The sequence below is a fragment of the Dermacentor albipictus genome, chromosome 3 (genome assembly GCF_038994185.2).
Source record: "Dermacentor albipictus isolate Rhodes 1998 colony chromosome 3, USDA_Dalb.pri_finalv2, whole genome shotgun sequence".
In the NCBI taxonomy this organism is placed as follows: Eukaryota; Metazoa; Arthropoda; class Arachnida; order Ixodida; family Ixodidae; genus Dermacentor; species Dermacentor albipictus.
Window position 1 is genome coordinate 5322606 of NC_091823.1, and position 20447 is coordinate 5343052.

The 20447-nt window shown below is 49.9% G+C and overlaps 1 protein-coding gene across 2 annotated transcripts in view; it reads left to right on the top strand.

Moving 5' to 3' along the window:
• Positions 1 to 501: 501 nt before the first annotated feature.
• The window catches only part of LOC135920179 (ankyrin repeat domain-containing protein 50), a 116392-nt gene continuing 96446 nt past the window's right edge, over positions 502 to 20447 (top strand). For both annotated transcript variants that reach the window (XM_065454327.1, XM_065454326.1), the window contains exon 1: positions 502 to 870. The gene's annotated coding sequence lies outside the window, so the exon portion shown is untranslated. The remainder of the gene's footprint in view (positions 871 to 20447) is intronic.

Below are 20447 nucleotides of genomic sequence, written 5' to 3' on the forward strand. Positions count from 1 at the left end.
GGCCGTTTCTAGCTTTTAGCCATCAGCTTAGAGAGAGAGAGAGTAAAACTTTGTTGAGAAAAGTGGGGGGGGGGGGAAATGTGGTTGGAGCCCCCAGTTCAAGGGCCCCACTGGCTTGAGCGGCTTGTTGGGCTTGGTCTAGGAGAGCCAGCTGGCCGTCCTGTTCCTCGTCCGCAAACCATGCCTCAGTGCCGTGCCTCCCACTTGCCCGGCTCAATTTTTATCAACTTGCGCATCTGCGTTTTTCGGCTCGGAAACAGGACCAGCGTTTCTTAGCAGGGAGTACAAGTAGTAAGGTCCGAAGTAACCATGGAAGTCCCCAATTTTAGCTTTGTCAGCGTCTTCTGAAATTAGTTAATGCCGGGCTGCATTTACTCGTTGTTTGGTGTGCGCCCTTAGCTAGGCCACTGGCAGTTTAGCCATTGTTTAGCTATAAAATAAACTCTTCTCGTTTTTTTTTTTTACTTTTAAAAACCGCCGGTAGATGGAGCCACCATGTTGCTCAGTGTCGGCCTCTCGAGAGCAGCGGCCGCGGCGGCGCCTGTGTTGGCTGTGGTACCGAAGATCGTCTCTGTGAGCGCCGAAAGCTGCTTTACGTATTTTGCGTGTTCGCTTTGCGGTGTGAACAGAGGAAGAAAACAGTGATCCAGTTTCGCTGCCAGCTCCTGTCAAATCGGCGGTGTGAGCAGTGACAGAACGTCTCCGGATATGGTGCAGCGGAAAGTAAACCCGCTACGGCGGATCCCAGAACAGTGACGTACCGTGCGATTGTGTGCTACATGGCGAAAGCTCGCTTCACACAACGACGATCAGCTCCGTGCCGAAGTCTCCAGGTCCCGTCGACCCTATGACCATTAACCGATACAAAAAGTAAGTTTGGGCTACGGTAGCTCTCTATGTGTATTCGTGGGTGCTCCCCGCACGCACCACCATCTCTGCACACTATGCGGCAGCCCATTGTAGTGCCCTCAGCGGCAGCTGCTCAATCAAAGCCGGAGATCAGCTGTCACCAGTGTCTCCTGTGTCAGTCACTGATGATAGTAAGGCTCAGGAGGCGAGTACTGTGACATCCCCGCTGGCTTAAGAAATTGAGAGCCTCGGGAATTTGCATGCTTTAGTTGGCGTAGGCATGTTCGACCGCACTCGGGACCTATGTAGACCTCGCTCTCCGGATGCGCGATGTCGACGTTCGAACGGGGATTTGCTACATCGCTATGCCCATCCGGAAAAAAATAAAGTATGGGACAGACGCTATCCGTTGTGGTTGTCGGGTACAAGCTTTTCTTAACGCTGATAAGACTAGGCAGCGCCATCGGCGCGATGGGCAGACTTGACCGTGAACTGTATGGTTACATTAAAGCTCGCGATTTTAAGTGGACATTTGACATCTTGCAGTGTGGATGGATGTATTCGCCTGGTTCTTTTCTCACAAAAACTAGTGCATCGCCGTATAACCAAATCTGCGACACACACGCACGCACACTTTTATTTTAATACGACGTGCATGGTATAGTTCAAACTGACGACAGACCTGAAAGACGCGATACTACATTCGAGCAATCGACGTCCGCGTTTATTTGTCTCAGTTCATGAAAATCATGGGTGGTCACGGCAGTTGACCCACTTGGCTTTGGCAGCCAAGCACAGTGCTCTTTGCATAGTGCCCCCCCCCCCCCTCCTCTTTTTCTTCCGGCCTAATCGCGTGCCCCAATCTACACCAAACTTCCAAATTTGGCTTGCCAAATTTACTGGCCTCGTAGCCGTGACAGATACACGGTGCAGCTGCTGGGAAAATGGTTTTGTAAGCTGGGACAACCACGACAGATGCAATAATGATTACGGTAAATCTTCAGTGAAATTTATTGTGTGCTAGAACTGAAATATAGCCGCCCATTGGACAGGGCGCAAGGGGATTTACGCAAACCCTAGTTTTACTACATGGAACCACTGAATGTCCATTGTATTATTGATCGCGTTTTCCGCTCCAATAAACCGAAAATGGGAGAAAACTCGGTGATTAACGCATGGGTAACCTTCGCTGCATCCCGCGCTGCATATCCGCCTGGCTGGCCCATCTCGTACCATAAAACGTGCGAATGCAGTTTGGGATATTGTTTCTTTAGCGATACACGTGTTCGGTACGTGTTGGCAACTCCTTCAGCCCCTTTGGGGATATTGCCCAGCTATGCCCATTCACAGCAACGAATGATATTCTACATATGTATCTGTGGCGGATCGGCGGCGTCATTTTTATGTTTTGGACGTCCCATCTTTTTTGAAAAAATGAATGGCTAAAACAGTATAAGTAAATGCGCACTTAGTGCAGGCTTGCAACAAATGTGAATAACGTCAAAAATCGGTCTCGCGTGTAGAGAGCGCGGACACCTCTGCATGCGTTATACCGGGTGTTTTAACGAACACATTCAAAAATATTAAAAAAATTGCCTGTGGCAGATAGCACACATCTAGTCATAAGCTGGTCTACTCGAAGGGGCGGCGGACATATTAATTGAACGCAATTTAAATGCACAATCGACTAATTAAAAAAAATTAACTCACTACGTTATGGCACACATCGCATTTTACAAATTCTAGCCCGGGAGTTCGCAAGGCGGATCCACTTGGAACGAATTCTCAAGATGACACCAGTTTCGAGATATTAATTCCCTTACCTTGCGGAGAAATGCATTGGCGTTCCAGGTATTTTTGTGCTTCAATGCATGAAACGAAGTTTTGTTTAGAAAGTATGTGGCGCGACAGTGCATTTTTACCGCAAGTTTGACGGCGCATATCTCGTAAGTGGTGTCATCCACGCGTTTCTTTTCAAGTGGATATGCCTTGCAGTCTCACCCGCTAGAATAGGTATATTGCAACATGTGCCATGGAGGCAACTATTAAAAACTTAATTACTGAACGTTTGTTCATTAGTCGATTATGAATTTCACTTTTTTTTTTCTTGCAAGTAATGTCCACCTCATCGAGTATACCGGCTCATCGACTAGAATTGTGCTATCTGCATCATGCATCGCTGAAACAGATGACGAATGACTTGTTGGCATGATTTGCCGTGCTCTATCGGCGGCCGCTCCCAGCCTGACTTTTTTTTTATACAGGCCGATGACTGTTAGCGCGCCAGGCCTTGGGGGGGGGGGGGGGAGGCTGGAGCTGAGACCTCTGCGCGCCACCCTCCCATCGCTTTCTTCCCTTCTGGGAGCCGTTGTGTCTCCCAGCGCGCGCAGTTAGCTCGCCGACCTTGAAGTCGGGACGCGCGCCTCTCTACAGCGTCGTTGCGACAAACGAACGCAGCCCCGGATGTGCGTGCGGACGTATTCGCGGGCTCATTAGTGATGCCCGTCGCGGAGGCTGCTGTCCCGAGCACACCCGATGCGAGCTCGGGATGCCTCGTGTCCGCCGTCGCATAGCGGAGGCGCCGCCACGTTCCGTCAGGTCTGGGAAGGAGAGCCGACAACTTTCTGTGCCGATGAAGGGAAGAATGATACGGGGGCGGAGCATAATTTTACCCACGTGCTACCGTGCCAAGTAGTATCACTCGTTTGACAGACACAACAGCGCTTTTGTTTCCTCCTTGAATTGAATCAGCGTAGCTTTCGTGTGCGACGATTTCGCATTTGCCCAGACGCGTAACAACAACAACAGCAACAAAAAAAAACCACAACTAAAGGAAATGTTACGCTGAGTGGTGATTTTGTTTAACCAGCTTAAAGAGGGGGGGGGGTTCTATAAATCAATCTAAGCCAATAAAATATTCGTTCCAAGCTCTATTCTCGGTAATTTCGCGGCACTGTGTTGATTATTTATTAGGCGACAAAATTGAGGCCAAATTTTGGTTATTTTAATTTCCCGCGAAAAACCCAACGCCGATACGTCAGTGACGTTGCGGATTTCAAAGTAGGCATTTTGTCGTATTTGAGCCGTTGTGGCCCAGTAAAATGTTCATGACACTCGGTAAGTTCAATATTTGCACCTTTTAGGATACAATGTAGTCCACCTTTACAAAAAGAAAAAAGAAAACTATATGCTCAAACGCACGTCGTCAAAATCCCTGCCGTCAAGTGTGTACCTTGCGTTTTTGTGTCAACTATAAGGAAACGCAGGGGCCGAATCTTATAACGGTGAGGAAGGGAACCGGTTCACTTGGCCTCATCTGATTGGTCAAAATTTTGCTTGCGTCAGAGGCCGTCAGAGACAGCGCGGTGGCACCGCAAATTATGATCACGTCACGCATCTGTCAATCATTTCCAAAGCGAACCCGTCTTTGACTAAGAGCAGAACCGGCGAAGGGGTAGTCCGATTTGGGTTCCGTTGTTGTGACTTGGCTGTTGGCTTTGCCGCGCGACCCCGGAGACACGCGGGCGTCGCGCGCGCGTGCGTTGGTTGCTTCGGAGGCTATTCCTCGCCTTCGTCGTCTGCTTGGCGTTGCTCTTTCGATGTCGACCACAGTTGAATGTGCGATACGCGTTCGAAGAAGTGATGGATAATTAGTGGCACCGCCCTTGCCGGCTTTCTAAGTAAACCTTTTGCAGGCTACGCTATCAAATGTAGGAGACTCGGGTGCAAGCGTACCAGTGGTCATTCCACGCAGAGGAAGGAATATTGCGCGCTGCGGTTCATCGCCACCGGCCTGCAGCTCCCGGAGGTCGGTCGGACGCGAAGCATTCATCGGAATGGCCTAGATCTCTGCTGCCGACACTGTCCACGAAGTTGCTCTCGCAATTACTGTGCCTAAACAAGGTGTCCGAGTGGTCCGACCAAAATGGATTTAAAATCAACCCCCACAAAAGCTCTTGTGTTCTCTTCACAAGAAAGAGCGGCCTGGTCCCAGATACTTTTGTAGAACTGGGCAGACAACAAATCCCTCTTACCAAAGAACACACATTTTTAGGTGTTATACTTGACTCAAGGCTTACTTTCATTTCACAGATAAAATGTCTTAAGGCAAAGTGTCCAAAAACAATGAACTTAAAGTCCTATCCCACACAACATGGGGTGGCGACAGGAAGTGCCTGTTGAATCTTTAGAGGAGCCTAGTTCGATCACGAATAGATTATGGTGCCATAGCATATCACTCTGCCGTCCCGAGCGCGCTGAAGATGTTAGATCCCGTTCACCATCTCGGTATCCGCCTGGCCACTGGCGCACTGAGAACAAGCCCTGTCGAAAGCCTATACGTCGAGTCAGATGAGTGGTCACTCCATTTTCAGAGAACATACATCAGCTTCAGGTATTTTCTCAAAGTTCGTTTTAATAAGGAACATCCGTGTTTCACAACCGTTAACGACTTGATGTGTGAAACACTTTTTCGTAATAAACTCTCTATGAGACTTCCTTTCTCACTGCGCGCAAGAGAACTTAGCATGGGAATGGATGTCCCAGCTCTCGAACATCGCCTAATGCCTCCAGCTAAGCTATTACCGCCCTGGGAGTGGCAGGTGATAGACTGTGACATATCCTTTGTAGAGGTCACAAAGCATGCACCTGACCTCGAAATCGCTATGCATTTCCGTGAATTTCAATCGAAGTACTCCTGCACAGAATTCTACACAGACGCGTCAAAATCACATGCTGGTGTATCTTATGCTGCTGTTGGTCCCTCTTTTTTTAAATCTGACGTATTGAACCTGCAAAGAAGTACCTTCACTGCAGAAGTGTATGCAGTACTGTCTGCAGTAAACCATATAAAGAAATTAAAACTTGACAAAGCAGTTGCATACACAGACTCGCTAAGTCTCGTAAAAGCCTTAATTTCTTTACAAAAGCATAAAAATGCAGTTTTCATTGAACTTACTCACTTTTATGCAGTATTTATCACATAGACATGTAGTAATATTCTTTAAAACTGATGGTAGCGCTAAAAAGGAACGGACACACGAAGAAAAGACGACACGTCGTGGCGATAAAGAAGGCTGGTGTAGTTCGGTTGTGCGCATCTCTTGTGATTCTTTTAAATATAGAATTCTTGCGAAAAATAAAACCAGTTGTCAGTAGCGTTTCCTCGTCGTCGTGTCGTCTTTTCTTCGTGTGTCCGTTCCTTTTTAGCGCTACCATCAGTTTTAAAGAATGCATCACCAACTAGCCCAGCACCAAGTTTTATTGATGTAGTAATATGCTGGGTACCTGGCCATATAGGTATCGAGGGTAATGTACTGGCTGATAAAATGGCCGCGTCACTTACATCTACGGCTGCTGTCCCTGTCACAGATCTGAAGCCTTTCTTGCGAAAGAAACTGCGGAAACACTGGCAATGCATGTGGAACGCAGAAATAAATAATAAATTGCACGTTATAAAGCCACAGTTAGGTTCTTGGCCCTCCCCAACAAAATCACGGCGAACAGATGTCCTATTCTGTCGTCTCAGAATAGGGCACACATTTGGTACACACAAATTTTTGCTTACTGGAAATGAACCTCCAACCTGTGGTCGATGTGGAAATAGGCTGGCCGTCCTCCACGTCCTCTTGGAGTGTCGGAAAGCCGAATCTGAGAGACAGAAATATTTCCCTTTCGCATATCATTATTGCGTCCCTCTTCACCCAGCTGTTTCTTGGTAAAGAACCGGCTTTAGCACCAAAGCAGTCCTCAGTCATTTAAAAGATGTTGTCCTACATGTTATCAGCCCATTAAATTCGTAGCGCATCCTCTTTCCAGAGGATGCCGCTGTGATAGTTGATTTGTATAGCGCATGCCTCCAGGCCCTTGTGTCTTAAGGGCTCTAAGGAGGCAATGGTGCTCTAGTGAATTTCAGCATCTTATATATTTTTTATATCGTATCATTATTTGCAATGCACCTCTATGCTCATAGTATGCGTCATTTGTCATCGCCATAATCTTATTACACGTACATTTTACGCACTTTACAGTGACTATTTTTAGGCCCCTTTACAGCCATGTCACATCAACTTCATAGAGTCCATCACTCCACTGCGAAATCATTAACACTTGCGTGGCGCTCTTTGGCCATACCTGGCCCCTGCGCCAATAAAAACCCACACATTCATTCATTCATTGTGTGTTGTAGGAGCCGGGGGTCGTGGCCTCGGAGTCACACAGAGGGCCGCTCTCTATAGCCTACGCCGCCGGTGCGTCTGGTAACGAGTAGCTGGCTTGCCTATGCGGGGGCGTCACGCGGAGGCTAAGCTCGCTCGAAGAGTGTTGCTTCATCGTGGCAAGTTTGCAGTGTCCGGTTTTCACACCCAGCCAACCTAGCCGAACTACAGTGAGCTAGCCGAACCAACACCGCCTAGACAAGTTTCAAGCCTGCGCGTCACGTGACATGGAGTCGGCTTCCAGCGGCTTCTAGCTGCAGCACTGCTAGAGAGGGTCGTGGAAGCCGGGCGGAATCATGGCGGCAGCGCTTGAATCGGACCTTAACAGACATGGTTTCAAAGTACGTTTCGGCTGACGCCCGTGATTGGGACCTTACTCTGCCATACGTGACGTTCGCACATATAACTCCTCCCGCCACGACACTTTGCCTTTTGTTCGGACGGGAGCAGGCACGTGCCCAGGATTCTTTTATGCGAAGCATATTACCAGAGCTCAACCCAGCTCCTCAGGCGCGGCGGTGTCGCCTTCAATACCACGTGACACCGTGACGTCACGACAGAGGAGAAACGGGGCTCCAACTCGCGCCGTCGCGGCGGTATATAAGCAGCTGCGCTTGCCTCTGCTAGACACTCACGAGGTGAGATGCCTCCTGGAGACAGAGCTGCTCGTTGGAATGAGAAGCGAAGGTTGCGGCGTGCTACAGAGACCGTTTCTAGGTGGCTTTGCTACGGCGCAGCGACTACGCGCCCCGCATCGGACGCGGTGAGCATCGAGCAACGCAGCGTTCGGCGCGACAACGAAATGTGCGCCTGAGCAAGCGTCGCACGCCTGAGCCGACGCCGACGACACCGGCTTTTCTGCGACACGAGCTCCTTAACGCTGTCGCGTTAAAATAAAGGCTAGTATGCTTCGCATCCTGGGCTTAACCTTAGCTAAGCCACAGCCAGTTTTTTTCGATGGGGGATGGGGGGGGGGGATTTAACTTGGGTAACCCAAAGTAACTTTTCTATGCAAATAAAAGGGGAGTACTTTTTCTAGTACGAATGTGAATAGCCTCCACCATTCGCCATAGAGACGTGTAAACTCACAAAAGAGAAACTAAATACGGTGTATCTCACAGGTAACGCCTGTGAAATACACCACTCCTTTACTTGACAGACGAGGAACCACGTCAAACGGACTCGCGTAGGAAACAAGCACAGGAAGAACACTGCCAAGAACAAGTAAACAAGCGAAAGTGTAAAATAAAGATTACTATAGTAGAATGCAACTTAAAAAAAGAAAACGGCAGTTGGGAGCCAAGGCACACAGACCGCCCGGGGTTGTGTTACTCCGCCAGCCAATCCCAGAAGCGAACAAAAACATCGTCATGCGGCCTTTTCGAAATGGCGTCGTACTTTATACCTCCGGAGCGTCTGCTGTTTTTGAAGTTTTTTTTTTTTATACCTCCGGAGCGTCTGCTGTTTTTGTTTTTGACCCACATTAGCAGAGCAGAGAAGTGGCTACGTCAGGCGGCTGGACTGGTAACTGTAAAAGCATCAGTCAAAACACACGGAATTGTTCTCCACTTCCCTTTTGAATAAAAAGATGTTGATTAAAAAATATTTTCATAAACAACGGTTAAATTTGTCAATTTTCGCTTTTCCTTTCTGTTTGGCTGTTTCCTTTGGCTCTCTCCCTTAGTAGATCGCTTAATTTCTCAACTCCTTGCGGCTCTTGTTTCCAGTTGACAATTTTGCACGAAAAATGCTGTACAATTAGGGAAAAGCCACACGGAGTTACAGGTGACAGTCATATTTCTTATGGGTTTAACGGTTATTGCAGGGTGTGATGATGGATGCTGTTTCGCATTATTTTATTTTCCACCTTATGTCGCCCATATCGCGGGTGTATGGTTCCGAGGATCTGCCAGCGTCGCGGCGAGCTATCACTTGAGGAAATTAGGAAGCAAACGGGAAAGTTAAACGTAACTGGCATTTTCACCGGCCGCAACTCGTTCCACGAGGATACGGACCGGCTGACCACCAACCGAATCCCTTTCCCGGTCTCTGGATCAGTCTAAACAAAGAAGGTTGAACTAAGGAAGCAACAGCGATGCGCGTGACCGTTGCAATAAATGGTGACAACTGAACGCATCTTGAGCTAATCGCGCGGGCACCGAATGGATTAGAAAACTGGCCTTCACACCCCAGGAGATGCCGATAACTACCGCCATCCAAAAGTAGTGAGAAAGGCAGCAAAATGTTGACCGACGAATAGCTGTCAAGTTTCAACATTGATTTGGCGGCGCTTTAGGAATGTGTGTGAGTAGTGGTGGCGTGGACGGGGAGGGAGGTATGCCGCTTAATTTCGAGTATGGATTTACATACCGCGTCCTTCAACAAGTGGCTGACGTCACGTACGAGATTGTGTCCGACAGCCCCACTACATCTTCTGTTCCTTTGGGCCGCCATGTCGTCCACGTTTCGCGACTCAAGCTTTATTACTACTCGTCCTCTGCTGTGGATCCTTAGTGGCGCCGGGCCGGCGCTTCTGCCGCTGGGCTCATGCTACGGGATACTCGAAAAAGATGATGTCGACGTTTGCATATAGCGGGACGAATTCATAAGCGGTCTCTGGCTGATGTTCGCCATGTGGCTTATGTTCGCTGCCATGTTCACCAGTGCTTGCGACACCTTGTAAATAGCTTCCAGGCCTACTGTGCTTCTACGTAACAATATAGTACACAAGGTGAGCATCGCTGCATTGCTCTGTGAAGTCAGCACCTGTTCCACGGCCACCGCTGCTGCCCCCATGGGAAGTGTAGCATTAGACCCTCCTGTTGAGCCTCACTTTGATGTAGAATCTCCTCTAGGGTGCACACACAGCGGAATTCTCTTGTACATCTTGTCAGCCCGGGATAGTCCGCTCCCAACTCGCAAATTGCTATTTGCATGCTGCCGCACGGAAAAGGGACATTTTTTTCCGGCAACGATTTGTACCCCGAATTGCATTGAGACACAAAACACCATCGCTGAGCTCTCCTTCTTTTCTTTTTTCGTTTTGACGGCATCCTTAATGATTAAGGCGCGCTAACACGAGGAGCTTTGCAAAATCACGTGGAACGGTAACCTATGAACGTAACTACTCTCGACAGCTGACCAGTTTCCGTCACCGCAGCGCCCCATCTCGACACTTCCGGGCAAGGGAAATACCCCGCACTCTGCCTCCCAGTTCGAGCCACCTTGGCGGCAAAGCTGACGTCCTTTCTGTTTGCTGCCGCGTGGTCGCCTCCATCGGCCCAAAATAACCGCGCGTGTCCTGGACGCAAAGCTTTCCCCCACGCTCGCAGGAGTTCCCGCTGACGTGGGGGGGGGGGGGGAGAATACCGCGCCTGCTGTGCGGGCCCGATCGAAAACACGGGTGCGCAGATCCAATCCACATGTTGGAATCTATGCGATGCAAAGCTTTAGTGAAACGCTGAATGATTTACGATTAACGGTGATGCGTATACTGTTCCTCACTTTCATGCTATGCAGCATACGCGTAATCTCATGGAATGTTTATCCACCGCAAGGTCGCAAACTTATTCTCGTTGCAGTTTTCATCCTTATGCCGCCCACAAGCTGTGCCGAAATACAAACTCTAAGTCAAGCGGATGCACAGTGTGAGGCCACTAAGGAGGGAGGCGGTGCGCGATGCTTGTCGAGGGAAGAATATGGTGATGAGAAGTACAGACCGTTTTTTCATGGGCGCCTCTGTGGGCAGTTGGCATGCTGGCTTGGGCGAGCGCTCCGTTTTGCTTGGCAGGTATACGCTCGGCGTTTGTCTTCGCGTTCGTGTGGTCTGTTTAGTATGACGTGGCGTCTTCTAAGTTGAAAACGGTTCTGTGAGACGTACTGAAGTGCTTTAAATGGACACTAAAGGTTAATATTAAGTCAACGTGGAATGTTGCAATGCCATCCCAGAAACCTCTAAACGCTTGTTTCATGCGAAGAAGAGACTTATTTAAAGAGAAAATGCGTTCTGAAGCGTCCGCGTACCTCTAGCGCAGTTCAAATCGCCCGCCCACCGATCGAGGAGCGGTGACGTCATGGTCTCATAGTGACGTTGTGCCATCGGTTAGTAAAACGGCGCTCGCAGACGGCGCTACGGCTTTTCTGTGCAAAACGCAAACGCGCGGCCAGAAACAGGGCCAAGACAGAGTCAACAGCAGCGCGAATGCGTAACTATGGTGGCTAGCGGAAGGGAAAGCGCGCGACGATAAGCTGGTTCTTTACTTTACGACGCTTACTTTGACGCTCGTTGCAATGGACGACCCTGACAACGACACATTGGCTCGCGATGCTGGGCTCGACTTCAGCGATTTAAGCACGGATGAACGTGACCTGCTGCTGAGGGCTAGCGCTGCCGGCGTCGTTGCGTACTACTACGACGGCAACTGTATGTCATGGCTGTGCATATTCGCACCATTTGTAGCTTCTCCTTCGTGACAACGAAATGCCGCACTCACCGCCCCGTCTTCGACCTGCAGTTGTTCTTGCGCTTCGGAGAATGCAGGCAAGACCGACGGAACAGCGCTACGGGAAACCATGGGGGTCTTGCGCTGGAGTTTGAGGTATAGTAGCGGCGCCTGGCGGCGGAGCGCGAAACGTTATCTGGGTAGTACCGGCTTGGGTAGTGGGCTGTGGCGAAGCACGTTTCTAGCCCGAGTTTTGCGTCGATTCGCACTTTTTTCTGCCCTGTTGCGAATAGAAAAAGGCTCGGCACTTCTCGCAGACCACGCCGACCACGCTGCGAGCTATAGCAAACGGACTCTCCGTGAGACGTAATGCTGGAAGCAGAAGGAATCGGCGACGCCGATCCGGAGAGACCTCAGCCTCGAAAGAGCGTCACCGTCGTTACTTCTGCGTCGTGGGCTGCCATGAACAAGAAGGCCTGAATCCCAACATCTGATTCTACCGTTTTCCTTCAAGGCTACACGAAGCGCAGCGTCGGGCGCGCTGGATAGCTGCAGTTGGTCGCGCTGGGTACGCGAAACTTCGCGCAATGCCGACTGCTTCGCCTGTCTTGAAGCTTGCTTGATTATCTGCGTTCTAAAATTCGGTCTTTTGCACCTATAGTCCCGACGGCAGACCGACATAGCAGCAGGCATGGCTGGTGATTCACGATTCGAGACCCGCGGCTACAGCGACAATTAACAATTCGACTGGTGCGAAGTGGTGTGTGCAAATGAGCACAGATGGTCGGGCTGATTCGGTGACAGTTGACTACCCCACTACGAGCAGCACAGGTAAGAGAGTTAAATGTGCTCGATCATCCTTGACCTCAATTAAGCCAGCACGTTGAGACAGCGCAGCAAGGTAGTATTGATTGCAGCACATCGATGTTCGAGCGCTGTCATTAAAAGCTACATCAAGCGAGCAGCGCCAGACCTCGCGCAGCAGCGCGGTTCGCACGTAGTTAATGGGAGCTCATATATATGCATAGCATCAGTTATTTATCAGTTGCTAAAGGGACAGATTGGCTGCTACTACAGCGCAGGCATAACTACTTGTCCAGCGGCATGCAGTCAACAAAGATTGCCGGAGGCCCGCCGTTTCGTGGCATGCCGAAAGACCGCTGCCGTCGTGGTGCGTACGATCGTGCGCTCGAGCAGTTCGTACATCCCGGCATGCTGAAAGACCGCTGCCGTCGCGGCGCGTACCGTCGTGCGCTCGAGCAGTTCCGTACACACGTCTGCTTATGGCTGCTGTGAATTCATTTATAGCAAGCATTTTCTAGAGTTTGTGCGCCTGAATCTAGCAGCGTGCAAACCTTACCTGAATTTCAATTTCCATCGTGCGCGACGCGCTTCACTTGCGATTGACACTGCGCTAAAACTTCGCCGCTTATTTCTTGAACGGCGTACACGTACTCGGCGTTGCATAATTTACAGCCTTCACGCAGCATGCCACCCCTGAAAAAAATGGCTATGGCTTAGCTAAGGTTAAGCCCAGGATGCGAAGCATACTGGTCTTTATTTTAGTTGCTGAACCACTGTTTAGCCTGGTGAACTGCTGTTGCTTGGCTATATTTGGTTCGGCTAGACGAAGAAACAACTCATGCGTTACTCTGCTTCGCCTTCAAGAGTGGAACGCGACAGCGTTCCCGTCATCCCGCCAAGGGGTGTAAGACAATGGGCTACGGAGCAGCGACTACGCGCTGCTCCAAAGCGCGCTTGGCGCAGGGTTGAGCGCGCAGAGTCAAGCGAAAACGAAACCTTTCGACCACCCATAGTACTGAACGGTAACGCCAAAATGTCATTTTTTCTTATAATCGAACAGAAGTAGACAAGTACCATTTTCTTCCGTCTTATAACTTAATGACGTGTTCTTTTTAATACGAGTAGTTGAGTACTAGTGACATAAATTATGAGGAGGGCCTTCGTCATCGGGCTAGTACCGGTATGTCTCTGGGGGGGTCAAATTGTGTCATGCATTTACCTCAATTTCTCGGTTACTAAAGCTCTGTTTGCGATTATATTGACGCCTACAATCAGCCTCGGAGATCAGTTGTGTATTGCTGAAAGTTCCATTCACAAATGCGTCCTTATTGCTGTATTATCCTCTAGCTCTAAGCTGCGGTTTAGGAGCAATGAAACTTACGCGACGATCACAACAGTGTGGGCACCGTTCTACTACGATAGTCCTGAGCTGTGCTGTTATACTCTGACAAGCGTTCAAACTGTTAGCTGCAGATTACATTGCTTGACTACTTGGTTCTGTGGAGGAGCCTTCCACTCATCAATAAAATAATTTTAGTTATTAATAACAGCATACCTTACAGCGTCAACTATACTTGTCCAGCAAAGCGACCGCTTACGAACTGTGCGAGCATCTTAAGCAGTGGTGGGTGCCGGATTACAGATACCTTCGTTCTACATAGCGGATGGTACAAGCATGCTGCATCAATGTCTGTAAACGTTGTGCGGCGTGTGCGAGGTCGTACTATGGCGTTAGCCCGTTTTTCTTTTTCGAGAAAGAGGATGATTACGATTTTTATTCGGTTGTGTTCGTTCCGTTCTCTACGAAGCACTCGCACGTTTACGGAAATGTTGTCCTAAAAAAATAGCCACCACATATTTTTTAAGCGATCCTTCTCGGATATTATGGCTTTACAGGGCAAAAAGGCAGTGCCGAAGCACATAGCTTATATATGTATTGACACGCGTACTTGTTTGTCTTTATCGGGCGACATGTTTCAGCACCTGACAGATGTTGTCGCACAGCGCAGGATGTGCCTGCATGTATCGGAAGTTCCCGGAATGTTATGGATGGTTCCTTGTGTAATCTGATTGATGAACCTTGTGTAATCTGATTGCGTATGTGCGCGACGCGAAAAATGTAGAACTTTGTGGAAGGCACGCGGGTACCAGCGATTACTCTGGAAAATTCGACGACTGATGTATAAAAGCCGACGCGCTTGACCAACACCACCTAGATAGCGCAAGGCCTGTTTACTCCGATCCATGACGTCATGCTACCTGGCCCGAAATTTCTATTGACAAGGCTGGCGTGATGAAAGCGGCGACGTCAAAAGCACTGTTGCCTAGTCGGGAGCGTCCACATTAGATTCTATGGCAGTCGGGCCAGGTAGCATGACGTCATGGATCGGAGTGAAAAGGCCTTGTGCTATCTAGGTGGTGTTGGCTTGACCCGCTGATCAGATTTAGACGATCGCCGACTGTGTTCGCCGTTCTTTAGGTGTAGCCTGTTTTTGTGGGCACAAGTTCGCCCAATGAAAGTTAGTCTCTTCTTTCACAGTATTGCTACTGTGTTTTTATACGTCACTACCACGTGACAGTATCATGCTGGTTCATCAACCGCAGTGATCGCTGTGTTGAGCAACGCCATTGACCTCACGCAGGAGGCTAGATTAGATTAGATTATGGGGTTTTACGTGCCAAAACCACTTTCTGATTATGAGGCACGCCGTAGTGGAGGACTCCGGAAATTTCGACCACCTGGGGTTCTTTAACGTGCACCTAAATCTAAGTACACGGGTGTTTTCGCATTTCGCCCCCATCGAAATGCGGCCGCCGTGGCCGGGATTCGATCCCGCAACCTCGTGCTCAGCAGCCCAACACCATAGCCACTGAGCAACCACGGCGGGTCACGCAGGAGGCTAGTGCAGACTGTAGGGGTTGGAGGACGGACGTCGGGATGAAAACCACAACTTGTGAGGGTTTATTCTACATTATGTACAGAGAGGTGAGCGTCAATTAACAAACGTACAGTCATTACGGGCCGGCAGCAACTCGGACGCTGCGGCCCGCGGCAAGAAGTTCGAGAGAGGTGAATCAGGGACTCAGGGAATGTCCCAGAATGCTCAGGTCTCTCTGGAAGGCTTCTTATAAACCCTCCGAGCACTGGAAGTCACGTCATGTTTGACCAATAGGAGAGTCCTCTCAGATGACGCCACTTTCAGCCAATGGTAGGCGCCCGTGTCGCGGTGTCACACCTGGCGGCTCTCTGCGGTCTTGCCTCGCAGACTGGCAATGCACTTCTAACGAGGAGAAGGGGAGGGCTGCTCATGCTCCATTGTCCGAGGCCCACCTGCTAATCCCGGCGGCGCACGAACTTGTTGGCACGTGAACTTGTTGCCTTAAACTTGTTTGCTCGGCCGCTCCTCTGGAATGTGCTTTCCTGCTTCGGCATTCCTCAATTAGCTGTGCTGCGATTCGAAGTGGTTTGGGGAACTCGAAGTAATCGCAGGAAACAGCTCCATATCTAACAGCTCGTCCTCGCTCCGGTAGTTCTGAATGGCCGGTGAACTCAATTCGCTGGCCATGAGGAACGCTGAAAAAAGCTGCAGGGTACTGGGGTCGAGCCTCGTTTGACAACCCTCGGGATCCTGGGCCCTGGAGAACATACGTCAAACAAACCAAACAACACAGCGCTGCACCACGCGTAAGCGCAGGCTCTTCACCCCTGACTCGCCAGGCTATTACTGAGTCAAAATGAACCCTGATCTTTTATTTCCCCAATTTTGACAAAGCAGTTCCAACCACCCTTCCAAACAGCTATCCATTTCTCCTCGAATGCCGACAAGACCAGAGTACTATTGTTGTTGCAAAACAAAAGGGTCGTTGACGATGCAAACAACAAATGAAAACAGCCGAACATAACTTAAGTGGCCTAACCACACGAACAGCATGTTTCCAATCTATCGCAGTGGCGTACTTATCGCACGTATTGGTGCCACTGAACAATCTGGTCAACCTCACAAGTACGTAATCACAAGCGCACTAGCCTTGTGGTCACTAAACAAAACGCGTACTTGCGTTGTAGGCAAACTTTTCATTTACGCTTACTCACGTTTCTCCCTTTAGTCCCTCTAGGACACGTGACTTAAATGAACAATTAAACTTGCGGGACTTACACACTCCGCAGAACTCTTAAAATAATGCGTCTTTTAATAACTCGTTCCACGCGTACTTATCAGAGAAGTCAGAATACGGCTGCCTTCCACACACACTAGCAACCCAGTCATAAAGTCTGCTTCCTTCCGTCCACACAGGACACGCGCTAATGGAACTAAGAACGCTTCTCCGTGCAAATCATGCACTCACTCAAATCTACGCGCTTAACCTTACAAAATTCAACACTTAAAAAGAAAGAAGGTTAAATAACACACACGCGCGTTACGATAGGCCTCTTAACAATAACCTTGACCCTCAGGTTACTCACACACACACACAAAAAAAAGCCTATTTACTTATTAATGAGCATCTCGCGAGACTACATGTTTACACAAACGCACCTTTCAAATCTCGAGCTTCTCAAACGAAAACACAAACAAAGCTCATACCTTTACATATTGAAAGAAAACCTAGTCTCAAATCGCGAAATTTTCCGATGCTCAAAAATAAAAACAACACACTTCATTTCTACGGAAGGGCTCTTGGCCTCCCGTTTCAAACGTTTTTGACTGACTCATACTTTGAGCCGTACTCGGGGTGGGCGTGGTCTCAAAGCTACTCTGGCTGCCGAGAGACAACAAAAGGGCTGATTCATTATCAGCTCCCCCAAGACGTTACGGTCTCCTGCCAATTTGCGTCCCCGCGCCCCGCTTTCAACACGAACTCGACTGACCGCGTCGCTACTCCCCACCTGGTCTCGTCCTGCCACCTTGCGTTTCTTCGAACTGCACGCTGAGCTGTGAAAAGAACCACGGAACGACGAGGAGATTAACTGCCCCGTGCCCTTTGTCCGCGTCCGCGCAGAACATGCTTCGCGGTCACCCTTTGACCGGTGGCTCGAACATTTTGGGTGCGTCAACATCGTCCGTGACGACCGCACCTTCTTCCTCGCGCCCTGCCCTTTTGGGTTTCTCGCCATCTTTGGCGGCACGACATTAGTTACCGACTTTCGGTCTTTACCGCGCTTATTTTTACGGCGCTTTCTCTTTGCACTCGCTTTCATGTCGCCTCGTGCCTCGTGCTGGCCGGTACACATTTCGTCGGCCCGGATCGGTCTCTTACCCGCACAGTCCGAGTGATTTACATTTAAATCTACTCTCACTTTGCCTCGACTGGCGCACAGCCCAACCGACTCTGGCACAATGCAGCAGGCTTTACTCGAGTAAGACAACTCGCACTCTTGCGAACTGCCCTCTACTACATTGCCCAGCTCACGCTGTGCATCGACACACAGTCCGTCGGTCTCGATCGCTGTCTCACGCGCACAGTCCGAATGATTAACTGAATCATCCCTATCTAGGCCATCTAGACTGGCGGAGAGCCGCACCGATCCCTGAACAATGCAGTTGTTCTCTCGTGAGCTACGGAGCTCGCCATCCCGAGAACTACTCTCAACTGCATCGCTCAGCTCGCACTTCACTTCTGCACGCAGATCTGGCTCTACATGGGTGCTCGCGTCTGTCGCGTCAACAGTACCCTTTTCTTCGCTAGCAACCTCGCTAACATTACCAGCGACGCACACACGCGGTGACTGTGCCAAATTGTTCGCAGCTGGCCTAGCTGTCTCTACAGTCATCTGTTGGCACAGCACCTCGTCGCTCTCCCTGCGGCCTTTAACGGCCTCTGTTGCCACCAAGGCATCGTTAGCAGCTAGCCCTTTCCCTTCACTTATGACTCTGCAGCTAATCTCACAGGCACTACTCTTTTTGTCGGCTTCTGGCGAAAATCCGCTCGATGCTGTCTCATTCTTTCTCTCTGTACTACCTACAGAATTCTCAGACAGCCGTTGTCTCTGTGCCAATAACTGATCACAATGCTGTATCTCTTTGATCAGTGCTGCCTTCTCTCTCTCATACTTTTGCTCACGCTCAAGCTTACGTTCCTGATACTCGCGTTCGCGTTCATTCTCACGTTCGTGATGCTCACACCTAAGAGTAAGTTCTTGAAGCTCATGCTTCCGTTCATTCTCGCGTTTTTCACGCCTACTCTCACTCTTTAAGTTCACGACGCTCTCGCAAACGTACACGACGCTCACGCTGCCGTGGCTCCTGTATCACCTCCCAAGCAAGCTTAATGCTTTCATCATCATTGCCACTATCATTAATCGCCTTTATGATAGCTGGCGTTTTCATCCGTTCGTCCGCCTCAACTCCCAAATCGTCGCACACCAACAACAAGTCTAACCTCGTCAACCTTCTAAGATCCATGGCAGCTGCCCCGACAGGTGGTTAAAACTGTTTTCCTTAATTAATTTGTGCAAATACACAGTGCATCAAACTCCCGATTCCCAGAACTATCAAAATGAACACACAACATTTGAGTCTGGCGAATCATAAGAAAAAAAACCACGCGCTCACTTACGGTTGCAGCACCCTGCCATCCGGTTCATTCGTCCGCTGTTCCCGGTTCCTCCGGACTCTCTGGGTCGAAGGCTCGCTCCTTCTTCGCTACTCCCAGTTTCTTCGGACCTCTTTCGACGAAGGCTCTCTCTTCTTCGCTCTTCCAGGTTCCTTAGGATCTCTCTCGACGAAGGTTTCTCTGTAGCGCTGCCACCAGCTGATGCATTCGGAGGCGATCCTACCGCTGCCAACCAGATGTAGGGGTTTAAGGACGGACTTCGGGATGAAAACCCAAACTTGGGAGGGATTTCTTCTACATTATATACAAGGAGGTGAGAGACAAGTAGCCGTCGTACAGTCATTACGGGCCGGCAGCAACTCGGACGCTGCGGCCCGCGGCAAGAAGTTCGAGAGAGGTGAATCAGGGACTCAGGGAATGTCCCAGAATGCTCAGGTCTCTCTGGAAGGCTTCTTATAAACCCTCCGAGCACTGGAAGTCACGTCATGTTTGACCAATAGGAGAGTCCTCTCAGATGACGCCACTTTCAGCCAATGGTAGGCGCCCGTGTCGCGGTGTCACACCTGGCGGCTCTCTGCGGTCTTGCCTCGCAGACTGGCAATGCACTTCTAACGAGGAGAAGGGGAGGGCTGCTCATGCTCCATTGTCCGAGGCCCACCTGCTAATCACGGCGGCGCACGAACTTGTTGGCACGTGAACTTGTTGCCTTAAACTTGTTTGCTCGGCCGCTCCTCTGGAATGTGCTTTCCTGCTTCGGCATTCCTCAATTAGCTGTGCTGCGATTCGAAGTGGTTTGGGGAACTCGAAGTAATCGCAGGAAACAGCTCTATATCTAACAAGACATATAGTGATTTCAAGCCTACTAGATTTGAAATGCGTCAGAAGGATGCTGGTGTATCACAAATATTGGATAGCGCCTGTCGCTTAGATGTTTCGTGGTTGCCTGATAGGTTGGCCGTACACGAGCGTGCGCTCTTATGTTTTAGTCCCTATGCCAAGCGATCAGATAGCGAGCAGATTTACCATTTCACGCTGGTAATGCAGAGACGCCGGTTCCCTTCGTTGAATTAAAACCGATATTCGCAAAATAGTTCACAACACATACACACACCGCGGCTGATAATGCGCGTCACGTGTTTGCGCCCCCAAGAGATATTTCCGCGTACTGTAGTTACCGATGCACCGAAAGGCTTCCCTGACGACCTTGTATGAACGGACATTGCCCAAATTTCACAAAGTACGATCATCTCGAAATCGTTCCGCAGCACGCGACATCAATACTTTCAAGCAGCGCCGCGCCGGATCGCACAAGCCAGAGTGGAGGAACAGCTCGCCGCGCACCCTTTCCTCCTCGCCCGATGAAAAGGCAGAAAAGTTTGAAAGTAGCGACACTCTCCTCCTCACGGCGCTTTCCTCCTCGATTCTCCTCGCCCACCTGCTTCGCACGGCGCGCTTTTCCTCCTGGGCTTCCGCGGACGGGCCGCATGATTCTATGGAGGCGTGTCATTTTGGGCCAGTTGGGCGCCCCAGTGGTTTTTAAAAAATTGAGAAACGCTAATAACAGCATCGATAATGCTGGAGG